The sequence below is a fragment of the Euprymna scolopes genome, unplaced genomic scaffold, assembly GCF_053919585.1.
Source record: "Euprymna scolopes isolate OS-2025 unplaced genomic scaffold, ASM5391958v1 sca1, whole genome shotgun sequence".
Lineage (NCBI taxonomy): Eukaryota > Metazoa > Mollusca > Cephalopoda > Sepiida > Sepiolidae > Euprymna > Euprymna scolopes.
Window position 1 is genome coordinate 30,001 of NW_027633102.1, and position 10,000 is coordinate 40,000.

Consider the following 10,000-nt stretch of genomic DNA (forward strand, 5'->3'; position numbering starts at 1 on the left):
CCGGCACCCCCGACGACGACCACGGGTAAACGGCGGGACTAACTGTGACTCTCTTAAGGTGTGAGGAGGCTTTGCCTCTTAAGCAAGTTTGACTGACGCCTACCGACACCGGTCAGGTCGGCGAGGCTCCCGGCGGCCCCGAGCGGGACCACAGGTTGCGGAAGGCGTCCAAGTGAGCGGCGGCGACGCCAGGAGGCCCCCGGGGTCGACTCCGCGGCCCCCGGGTCGGTGTGCGGGCCTCCAGAGCTCGATAAAGTAGTGGTGTCGCTAGCGGTCGAGAAGGCACTTTTCGACGCCTACTGCCACCCCCACATGGCGGTAGGCGCAAAACTGGAAAATCGCCGACCAGAAATGTCGCTTCGTATAATCGACGTTTTTTTTGACCACCATTTTCAGGTGTCGGAGGTGGGTCTGGACGAATACCAACACCATTTCTGGGGTTTCACAACCGCCCGGCTTCTCCGACATATGTTGGAAAGGAGTAGCGATCGAGCGAAGGGGGCTGTCGGTAGGCGGCCGCGGGTTGCATGTGTGCCCGGGACAGCACCCCCATCCAACTAAGGGGTGTCCCCCGGGGGCCAGGGGGACCTCGTCCAGGTCGGCCGGGCGCTTCCAGACGCCTACCGACACCGGTCAGGTCGGCGAGGCTCCCGGCGGCCCCGAGCGGGACCACAGGTTGCGGAAGGCGTCCAAGTGAGCGGCGGCGACGCCAGGAGGCCCCCGGGGTCGACTCCGCGGCCCCCGGGTCGGTGTGCGGGCCTCCAGAGCTCGATAAAGTAGTGGTGTCGCTAGCGGTCGAGAAGGCACTTTTCGACGCCTACTGCCACCCCCACATGGCGGTAGGCGCAAAACTGGAAAATCGCCGACCAGAAATGTCGCTTCGTATAATCGACGTTTTTTTTGACCACCATTTTCAGGTGTCGGAGGTGGGTCTGGACGAATACCAACACCATTTCTGGGGTTTCACAACCGCCCGGCTTCTCCGACATATGTTGGAAAGGAGTAGCGATCGAGCGAAGGGGGCTGTCGGTAGGCGGCCGCGGGTTGCATGTGTGCCCGGGACAGCACCCCCATCCAACTAAGGGGTGTCCCCCGGGGGCCAGGGGGACCTCGTCCAGGTCGGCCGGGCGCTTCCAGACGCCTACCGACACCGGTCAGGTCGGCGAGGCTCCCGGCGGCCCCGAGCGGGACCACAGGTTGCGGAAGGCGTCCAAGTGAGCGGCGGCGACGCCAGGAGGCCCCCGGGGTCGACTCCGCGGCCCCCGGGTCGGTGTGCGGGCCTCCAGAGCTCGATAAAGTAGTGGTGTCGCTAGCGGTCGAGAAGGCACTTTTCGACGCCTACTGCCACCCCCACATGGCGGTAGGCGCAAAACTGGAAAATCGCCGACCAGAAATGTCGCTTCGTATAATCGACGTTTTTTTTGACCACCATTTTCAGGTGTCGGAGGTGGGTCTGGACGAATACCAACACCATTTCTGGGGTTTCACAACCGCCCGGCTTCTCCGACATATGTTGGAAAGGAGTAGCGATCGAGCGAAGGGGGCTGTCGGTAGGCGGCCGCGGGTTGCATGTGTGCCCGGGACAGCACCCCCATCCAACTAAGGGGTGTCCCCCGGGGGCCAGGGGGACCTCGTCCAGGTCGGCCGGGCGCTTCCAGACGCCTACCGACACCGGTCAGGTCGGCGAGGCTCCCGGCGGCCCCGAGCGGGACCACAGGTTGCGGAAGGCGTCCAAGTGAGCGGCGGCGACGCCAGGAGGCCCCCGGGGTCGACTCCGCGGCCCCCGGGTCGGTGTGCGGGCCTCCAGAGCTCGATAAAGTAGTGGTGTCGCTAGCGGTCGAGAAGGCACTTTTCGACGCCTACTGCCACCCCCACATGGCGGTAGGTGTAAAATCGGAATAGACCGGACCAGGAATGTCGAGGGGGAAAAAAATGACAAAGTCCTGGTGTGCCTAGGCGTCGAGAAGGCACTTTGCGACGCCTACCGACATCCCCATGTGGCAGTAGGCGTAAAACTGGAAAATCGCCGACCAGAAATGTCGCTTCGTATAATCGACGTTTTTTTTGACCACCATTTTCAGGTGTCGGAGGTGGGTCTGGACGAATACCAACACCATTTCTGGGGTTTTCCAGTTTGAAAGTTTTATAAAACATGTTCGGTAGGAAGCACACTTTGGTGTGTCGGTTCGTCGGAGCAGCGACTCTTTGCCTCGTGGTGGTCCGGAACGTCTCTACGGGCTTGTCGCAAAGGCGTCAGAAAGTGGCATCTCCGCCGCCTAGGGCTGTCACCGTTATCGCTGTCGCCGCGCTCCAACTTGTTTTGATCCGCCGCCTTCGTTCCTGCCAACCGTGCGCCCGCTCATCGTCGTTAGGTTATAATACGTGGTACGTGTGTGTGCTTCTCCGTGGACCTAGGGCTGCTCGACGTGTCGAACGATATGTTGGAACAACTAACGGCTCCTTTTCCTGGTTCCATAGTCGTCGTGGTACCCGCGTCGTCAGCCATATCTATGTCCACCATGTTTAGCCGATACGTTTGCTGCAGCTTCTGCTTCCGCCTCAGCGTTCGCCGCTCTCAGCCGCCGCTGTTGTTGCTGCCGTTCTGCCATTCAACCACTACCTGCGAATCTTTCGATGATCGGCCGAACGACCCATCGCTGTGCGACCGATAAATCCTCCGGATTAGGGAGAAACGCCGCCGCTCTCTGCCGCCGTCGAACGGAAAAACGTACATTGTAACGAACGAACGAACGAACGAACGAATTAACGAACGAGCGAACAAACAAACAAAAATAGCCGCGGGGGATGCACTATGTAGATCCTGATCCCCTTGTAACCATACGTACGTTGTTCGATGCTCTCCCGTCCTGGAAGTCGCCGCAGCAAACAGGAGGATGAGCAGCAGCAGGCGCCGCCGCCGTAACCGCCGCCTGCCTGCCGCCTCCTACTCCTGTCAGCGTCCGATCTCACAGCCGTGTGAACGTTCGCTGACACCCGATTTCTTTCCGTCTGGCAAAACCTTGGACGTCCCGCTCGCGGTACACGTGCTGCAGCGACTTCTCGTCCGACAACGCATAAGCGTCGACGTCTGCCGCCGCATCTTCTGATACGTGGACGGTGATAGCGCTAGTCCCTTCTTGCGCCACCTCCACCTTTGTTAGCGCCAAAGAAGATCGATCGAGCAGTCGTGGTCGCAGTCGATTAACCCGTTTTCACCGTCCGCAGTTCCCAAGCCGCCGATCAAGTCGTTGCTCTTCTTGTTCGTTCTTCCCATACCGTCGATTTGCACGGCTGCCGGATGAGCCATCCTCTGTCCGGCGAAGCGCTCACGTCAGTGATCGATACTTGCACCGACAGTCCTCCCGCTCGCGACTCGGTGCTCGAATCGGACTCGTTCGTTTTTATCTCGATGCGATTGTGAAAAGGGGGACCGGTCGTCAATGTCGTGTGTGTCGACGATGTTGTTCGCCCGGTCCGCCGCGTTGTTGTCGTTTTTTTTTTTTTTTTTTTTTTCCCCTAACGTTCGCCGTCGCACGGACGAAAGGGTGAGAAAAAAAAAAAAAAGCTCGAAAAAGCCGCCCAAAAAAATCGGACCGAGGAGCCGCTTGCGAGAACGCGCCATGTGCACGTTGTCTCTCCTCGGTTTTCCGAGCACGAACACGACGCCGGTCGGTCGGTCGGTCGACGAAGGCGACGACGAAGGTGACGGGAAAATTTACGCCGCCGCTGCCCTGGTCCAGCTCCTCCCCGATGACGGCTGTGATGTTGACGTTGACGTTGGCGACGACGACGACGACGACGGAGACGACGACGACGACGAGACGGCATCGATGGCGACCACGATGACGACGACCTCGACGAGTTCAGTCTGCACCTTGACCTCCGATGTCCGTGTGCACTGCCGTCGTGCTGTTTGTCGTTTGTCGTATGTATCGCTGTCAAGGGTGCCGTTGTCGTTGTTGTTGTCGACGTTGTTGCTTGCTCTCTCGTCTCGGTCGGTTGGTACGTTGATGACGACGACGACGACGAAGACGACGACGACGACGACGAGACGGCATCGATGGCGACCACGATGACGACGACCTCGACGATTCCAGTCTGCACCTTGACCTCCGATGTCCGTGTGCACTGCCGTCGTGCTGTTTGTCGTTTGTCGTATGTATCGCTGTCAAGGGTGCCGTTGTCGATGTTGTTGTTGTCGACGCTGTCGTCTGTTCTCTCTTCTCGGCCGGCTGTGACGTGGACGTTGACGACGACGACGACGAGACGGAATCGATGGCGACCACGATGACGACGACCTCGGCGAGTTCAGTCTGCACCTTGACCCTCGATGTCCGTGTGCACTGCCGTCGTGCTGCTTGTCGTTTGTCGTATGTATCGCTGTCAAGGGTGCCGTTGTCGTTGTTGTTGTCGACGTTGGTCGCTTTCGTTCTTTGAGTCTCGGTCTCGGTCCAAGTCAGGGGAGAAACAAAAAAGAGGCCATCAGCGCGGGCAGCGCGCTTCTTCTGACGGCGAACCCCCTCGAAAAATAAATAAACACGTGCCCGTCGTTGTAGTTGTCTGTCTTATGTCGGTCGGTCGGTCGGTCGGTCTGTCGTTCTGTCGAAACAAAGTCCCAAATTCCAACGATACCTGGTTGATCCTGCCAGTAGTCATATGCTTGTCTCAAAGCTTAAGCCATGCAAGTGTAAGTTCACGCCACGCATTAGAACGGGCGAAACCGCGAATGGCTCAGGAACCGGACCTAATCCTCGGGACCGTATTCCTCCTCGGAGGCGATGGATAACTGTGGCAATTCTAGAGCTAATACATGTGACACAGGCCGCGATCGGTCGGCGCGCCGTCGTCGCCACGCCTCGCGCGCTGGCACCCGCGTCGGCCGTTCCGGGTCGCGGCGCTACATATTAGACTGAGACCGATGCGCGTCATTCCGTCCTCCCGTCGTCGGCGTTCCCGCTCGCGGGTCCGTTCGGTGGCGGGGCTCATAGGGCGGCGCGCTCCGCTTTGGTGACTCTGGATAACTCACTGGTCGATCGCACGAGCTTTCACGCCCGGCGACGGGTCTCTCGAGGGTCCGCCCTATCAACTGTCGACGGTCGGTTAAGTGCCTACCGTGGTTACTACGGGTAACGGGGAATCGGGGTTCGATTCCGGAGAGGGAGCATGCGAAACGGCTACCACATCCAAGGAAGGCAGCAGGCGCGCAAATTACCCACTCCCGGCACGGGGAGGTAGTGACGAAAAATAACGACGCGGGACTCTGTCGAGGCCCCGCGATCGGAATGAGTACACTTCAAATCCGTTAACGAGGACCAACCGGAGGGCAAGTCTGGTGCCAGCAGCCGCGGTAATTCCAGCTCCGGTAGCGTATATTAAAGTTGTTGCGGTTAAAAAGCTCGTAGTCCGAACTCGGGTTCGTGGTCGCGCAAGCGGCCCCGGGGCGGCGGCGCCATCGTCCGTCGTTGACTTTGGTCGTCCGTTCGCATTCCCGGCCCTTTCCGCCGGTGTCAACCGCTAGCATACCCGCCACGCGGTCCTGCCGGCGAGGTGGACGAGGAGGTCGTGATCGGGATCCGGGAAAAAAAAAACAAGTGGTCGTCGGTTCGGTTCCGGGAGTAGTCTAACGGGGGGGTGCTACGTGTGTGTGTTTGGGTGCGTTCATTCGCATCCCCGCACTCTGACCCCCGCGCTTCTCTCCCTCCCTTTCCGCGCGTTCCTCTTTTTTTTTGAACCCCCCGGTCCGCTCCGAGTCCCTGCTTCGTGTCTTGTCTGCGCGCGTGTTGCGGTCGGCGGTTTCTCCTCCAAGGGTGCTCTTAACCGAGTGTCCGCGGCGGCCGGTACGTTCACTTTGAAAAAATTAGAGTGCTCAGAGCGGGCTGTTCAAGCTTGCATACGATAAGCATGGAATGATGGAAGAGGGCCTCGTCTACGTCTGTCGGTCTCCGTCTACGGCGAGGCAATGATCGAAGGGAGCGGTCGGGGCCACTCGTATTGCGACGTTAGAGGTGAAATTCTTGGATCGTCGCAAGACGAACTGCAGCGATGGCGTGTGGCAAGCACGTTTTCCTCGATCAAGAGCGAAAGTCGGAGGTTCGAAGACGATCAGATACCGTCGTAGTTCCGACCGTAAACGATGCCGACCGGCGATCCGCCGGCGTTCGCTTCCATGACCCGGCGGGTAGCCTGCGGGAAACCAGAGTTCGGTTCCGGGGGGAGTATGGTTGCAAAGCTGAAACTTAAAGGAATTGACGGAAGGGCACCACCAGGAGTGGAGCCTGCGGCTTAATTTGACTCAACACGGGAAAACTCACCCGGTCCGGACACCGGTAGGATTGACAGATCGATAGCTCTTTCTCGATTCGGTGGGTGGTGGTGCATGGCCGTTCTTAGTTGGTGGAGCGATCCGTCTGGTTGATTCCGATAACGAACGAGACTCCGGCCTGCTAACTAGTGCGCCGATGTCAGTGATTTTTACGGCGGGCTCGGCGTCCTCCGTGGCGCTCGGGTCCGGGTCGGTTTTCTCACGCACTTCTTAGAGGGACGGGTGGCAGAAAGCCACACGAGGCGGAGCGATAACAGGTCTGTGATGCCCTTAGATGTCCGGGGCCGCACGCGCGCTACACTGGAGGTATCAGCGGGGACTTCGCCCCGGCCCGAGAGGGTTGGGAAACCTCTGAACCACCTCCCGTGATAGGGATCGGGGCCTGTAACCAACCCCGTGAACGAGGAATTCCCGGTAGGCGCGGGTCAACAGCCCGCGTCGATCACGTCCCTGCCCTTTGTACACACCGCCCGTCGCTACTACCGATCGAACGGTCCGGTGAGGTCCTCGGATCTGGCCGACGACGCCGCCGGGCAGTGCGCGACGTGTCCGTCACGACACTCGTGCATCTACGCCTCGGCGTTCGATGCCTGGAGAAGACGACCGAACCCGATCGTTTAGAGGAAGTAAAAGTCGTAACAAGGTTTCCGTAGGTGAACCTGCGGAAGGATCATTACCGTTTTCCCGTTCGAGACTGGTTTGTTGTTTTCCGGCCTACCTCCTCTGTCTGTCGGCGTCAACGCCTCGAATGCGCGCAAACAAACCTATAAAAGGCGGAGCGAGAGATAGATTTGTGGTGACGCGGAGGTTTTTAAAGCCCCAGCTCTTCTTGCTTGCTTCCGCGTCTTACCACCTGTTTGTTTTTTCGCCCACCGCAAGTGATGGCCGCTTCTTCTTTGCCTTGTCGCCGCTTTATCGTTTTTTTTGTTTTTTTGCAGCCGCTGTGCCACCGCCGCTAGCTAAAAAAACAAACTACTCGCGACATTGCAATGCCGTCACGCCTCCTCGCACAGACCTCCTCGCACACTACTAAATCTATATAAACAAAAACTAATATAAAAAAACCAAGTGCTGAACCCTGGACGGGGGATCACTCGGCTCGTCCGTCGATGAAGAGCGCGGCCAGCCGCGATAACTGATGCGAATTGCAGGACTCAGTGAACATCGACACCTCGAACGCACATTGCGGCCCCGAGATCCCTTGTCTCGGGGCCACGTCCGGTCGAGAGGCGGAACGTTACATGTCTTTCTCCGTTAACGAAACGACATCTTGCCGTCCCCGTGCCCGCCCGGTCCTCGGCACGGTGGTAACCGGGACGTCGCAGGAGCGAGTGACGAGGGGGAAGAAAAATAAAAAAAGAATTGACTCCTTTCAATGTCTTTTTTTTTTTTAAAACCCTCTCCGGCCTCCTCCTTCGTCTCCCGCTGGCAGACCGCGGAGTCTTTTCCCTTTTCGACCGCGTGAAGAAACACTGTGGAGGAGGAGCAGGAGGAGTCTGTCCGAAAGCAGCCGAAGGGAGACCAAAAAAAAAGTACCGACCTAACCGACTGCCGACGTAAGCGCCGCCTGCTCGTCTCGCTCTCTGCCTCATGAAGGTGTCTCTCAGCGACGCCTCGAGCAGCGCGACGAGCACGGCCGTCGCACCGTAAAAAGGTGGCCGCGTCGTAGGCAACGCAACGTCGGATGGGGAGGACCCACGCTTTTTTTTAATTGTTGGCTTCTTCATTTTCGGTCGGACGGGCGCTATATCGGCCAGCCGTCGTCACACGGAGGGTACCGATCGAGATTCCTCTCCTCCAAACACCACACTCTACTAAAAACCGCCGCCCTCGGCTCGGACGAGACGACCCGCTGAACTTAAGCATATCGCTAAGCGGAGGAAAAGAAACCAACCGGGATTCCCTTAGTAACGGCGAGTGAACCGGGAGAAGCCCAACGCCGAATCCCGTCGCAAGTTAAAGGCTTCGGGACGTGTGGCGCATGGGTCGAAGGCAGCCGTTCGTTTTCGTCTCGCATAGTTCGGAGTTCCCTCGATCGGGGCCGCCCGCGGCGGGTGCCAGGCCCATTCGGTGCGGACGGCGAGCGACGGCCTTCGATCCGAGAGTCGGGTTGCTTGGGAACGCAGCCCAAATCGGGTGGTAAGCTCCATCCAAGGCTAAATACCGGGACGAGTCCGATAGTCGACAAGTACCGTGAGGGAAAGTTGAAAAGAACTTTGGAGAGAGAGTTCAAGAGAACGTGAAACCGCCCAGGGGTAAACGGGTGGGACCGCTCACCGCGATCGCGGGGGGACTCAGTCCGGTGCTGCCTAGGCTCGAGCCCAAACTCGATGTGTGTTCTTGAAAGAGAGGCCGTCGCGGCACAGGTCGTCGTTCGTCGTGTCCGCGGGGGACTCGTTCCCCGCGGTTCCAGCTTTTGTGCCCGCGTCGCCGACGAAGGAGACGGGCCGCGTGGATAGCGGGAAGGGAAACGTGGTGACGACCGCGGCGTCGGTAGGTGGCTGCGTCGGTTGGCTGCGACGGAGGGGACTCGTCCTCTCGATCGCTGCTGCCGCCGGGCCCTAACCCGCCGCATCCGTCGCCGCCGCTTCTTCTTTCCTCCTGCTCCCTCCGCGCGCGACTCCGCTGCACCCGTCCCCTTCATCATCGCTCGGCGTAATCATGGCGCGGGCGCTTCGGCGCGACCTCCGCGCGGCCGGCACCGGACGCACTTCCCCTCCGGTCCGTCGTCGCGACCCGTTCCCGGCGTGCAGGTCGAACACGCGGGTTTTTTTCCGTAGGCGGCAGGCGTTTCATCACCCTGAAAACCCCCGTCTTCCCACCTTGTGAAGTCGGGGGCCACCGGCCGTCGGGCCCGCGAACGTAACTGCCCCTTTCTGCCGGGAACGGAGGAAATCTGACACGATCCGTTACACGTGGCGAGCCGGTCCGTTTTGATCCCGCCGGAAGTCGCGTGCGGGCGACGCACTCTGTGTGTCGCTCCTTAGGCGCCCCACCGTCTCGGGCGCGTGCGCGATGAGAGGCGGGATAGGACTGGCGCGGCCTCGCCGTCACGCACCTCGCCGACGTTTCGGGTTCTTGTCGGGGGCAACCCCGCCCGCGCCCGTTTCCGTTTCCGGAGAGGTCGCTCGGCGACGCTTTTTTACTCGAGCCGCCCGCCACCCCGGGTCAGCGACGTGCATCGGCAACCCACCCGACCCGTCTTGAAACACGGACCGAGGAGTCCTGGCCGTTCGCGAGTCGTAGGGGCCACCTCTGACTAACCCCGAAGGCGAAGCGAAAGCGAGAGAGCGTGTAGGAGGGCGTCGATCGGGAGAGGTGTCGTGGCAAAGTCGTCCGGGGGTCGTCGGGGGGTGTCGTCGGTCTCGTGCCGTCGTCTTCTCCTCGCCTCACCCGCCTCCGAGCCGTGCCCGATCCCGCCGGCGCGGCGTTTTCGGCCTTCCGCCGTCGCTGCTGCGGTGCCCGCAACTTTTCCTTTTTTCTCTCTTCCCGAGAGAGATAGGAGAGGGAAGGCTCGTGGCTGACGTGCGGTTGTTTTTCCCTCCTCCCGAGAGGGGACCGGCGCATCTTCCAAAAAGGGGAATTGCCGGGCGCCAGCTTCCATATCCTCCTTCCGCCCATCGGTGAGATCCCGCGGCTTGAACTAGTCCTATTTTGTCGTCGAGTTTAGGCGCTGCG

The 10,000-nt window shown here is 59.9% G+C and overlaps 2 non-coding genes and 1 pseudogene across 2 annotated transcripts in view; all 3 read left to right on the plus strand.

Annotated features, from left to right (window-relative positions):
• Positions 1 to 4,629: 4,629 nt before the first annotated feature.
• LOC145273432 (small subunit ribosomal RNA) lies at positions 4,630 to 6,998 on the plus strand (annotated as a pseudogene).
• Positions 6,999 to 7,396: 398 nt separating this feature from the next.
• LOC145273505 (5.8S ribosomal RNA) lies at positions 7,397 to 7,554 on the plus strand. The gene has a single exon (XR_013866393.1). It is a non-coding gene; the product is annotated as a 5.8S ribosomal RNA (ribosomal RNA).
• Positions 7,555 to 8,147: 593 nt separating this feature from the next.
• The window catches only part of LOC145273206 (large subunit ribosomal RNA), a 5,715-nt gene continuing 3,862 nt past the window's right edge, over positions 8,148 to 10,000 (plus strand). Inside the window, exon 1 of the ribosomal RNA XR_013866235.1 lies at positions 8,148 to 10,000. This exon is cut by the window's right edge and continues 3,862 nt beyond it. This is a non-coding gene — a ribosomal RNA (large subunit ribosomal RNA).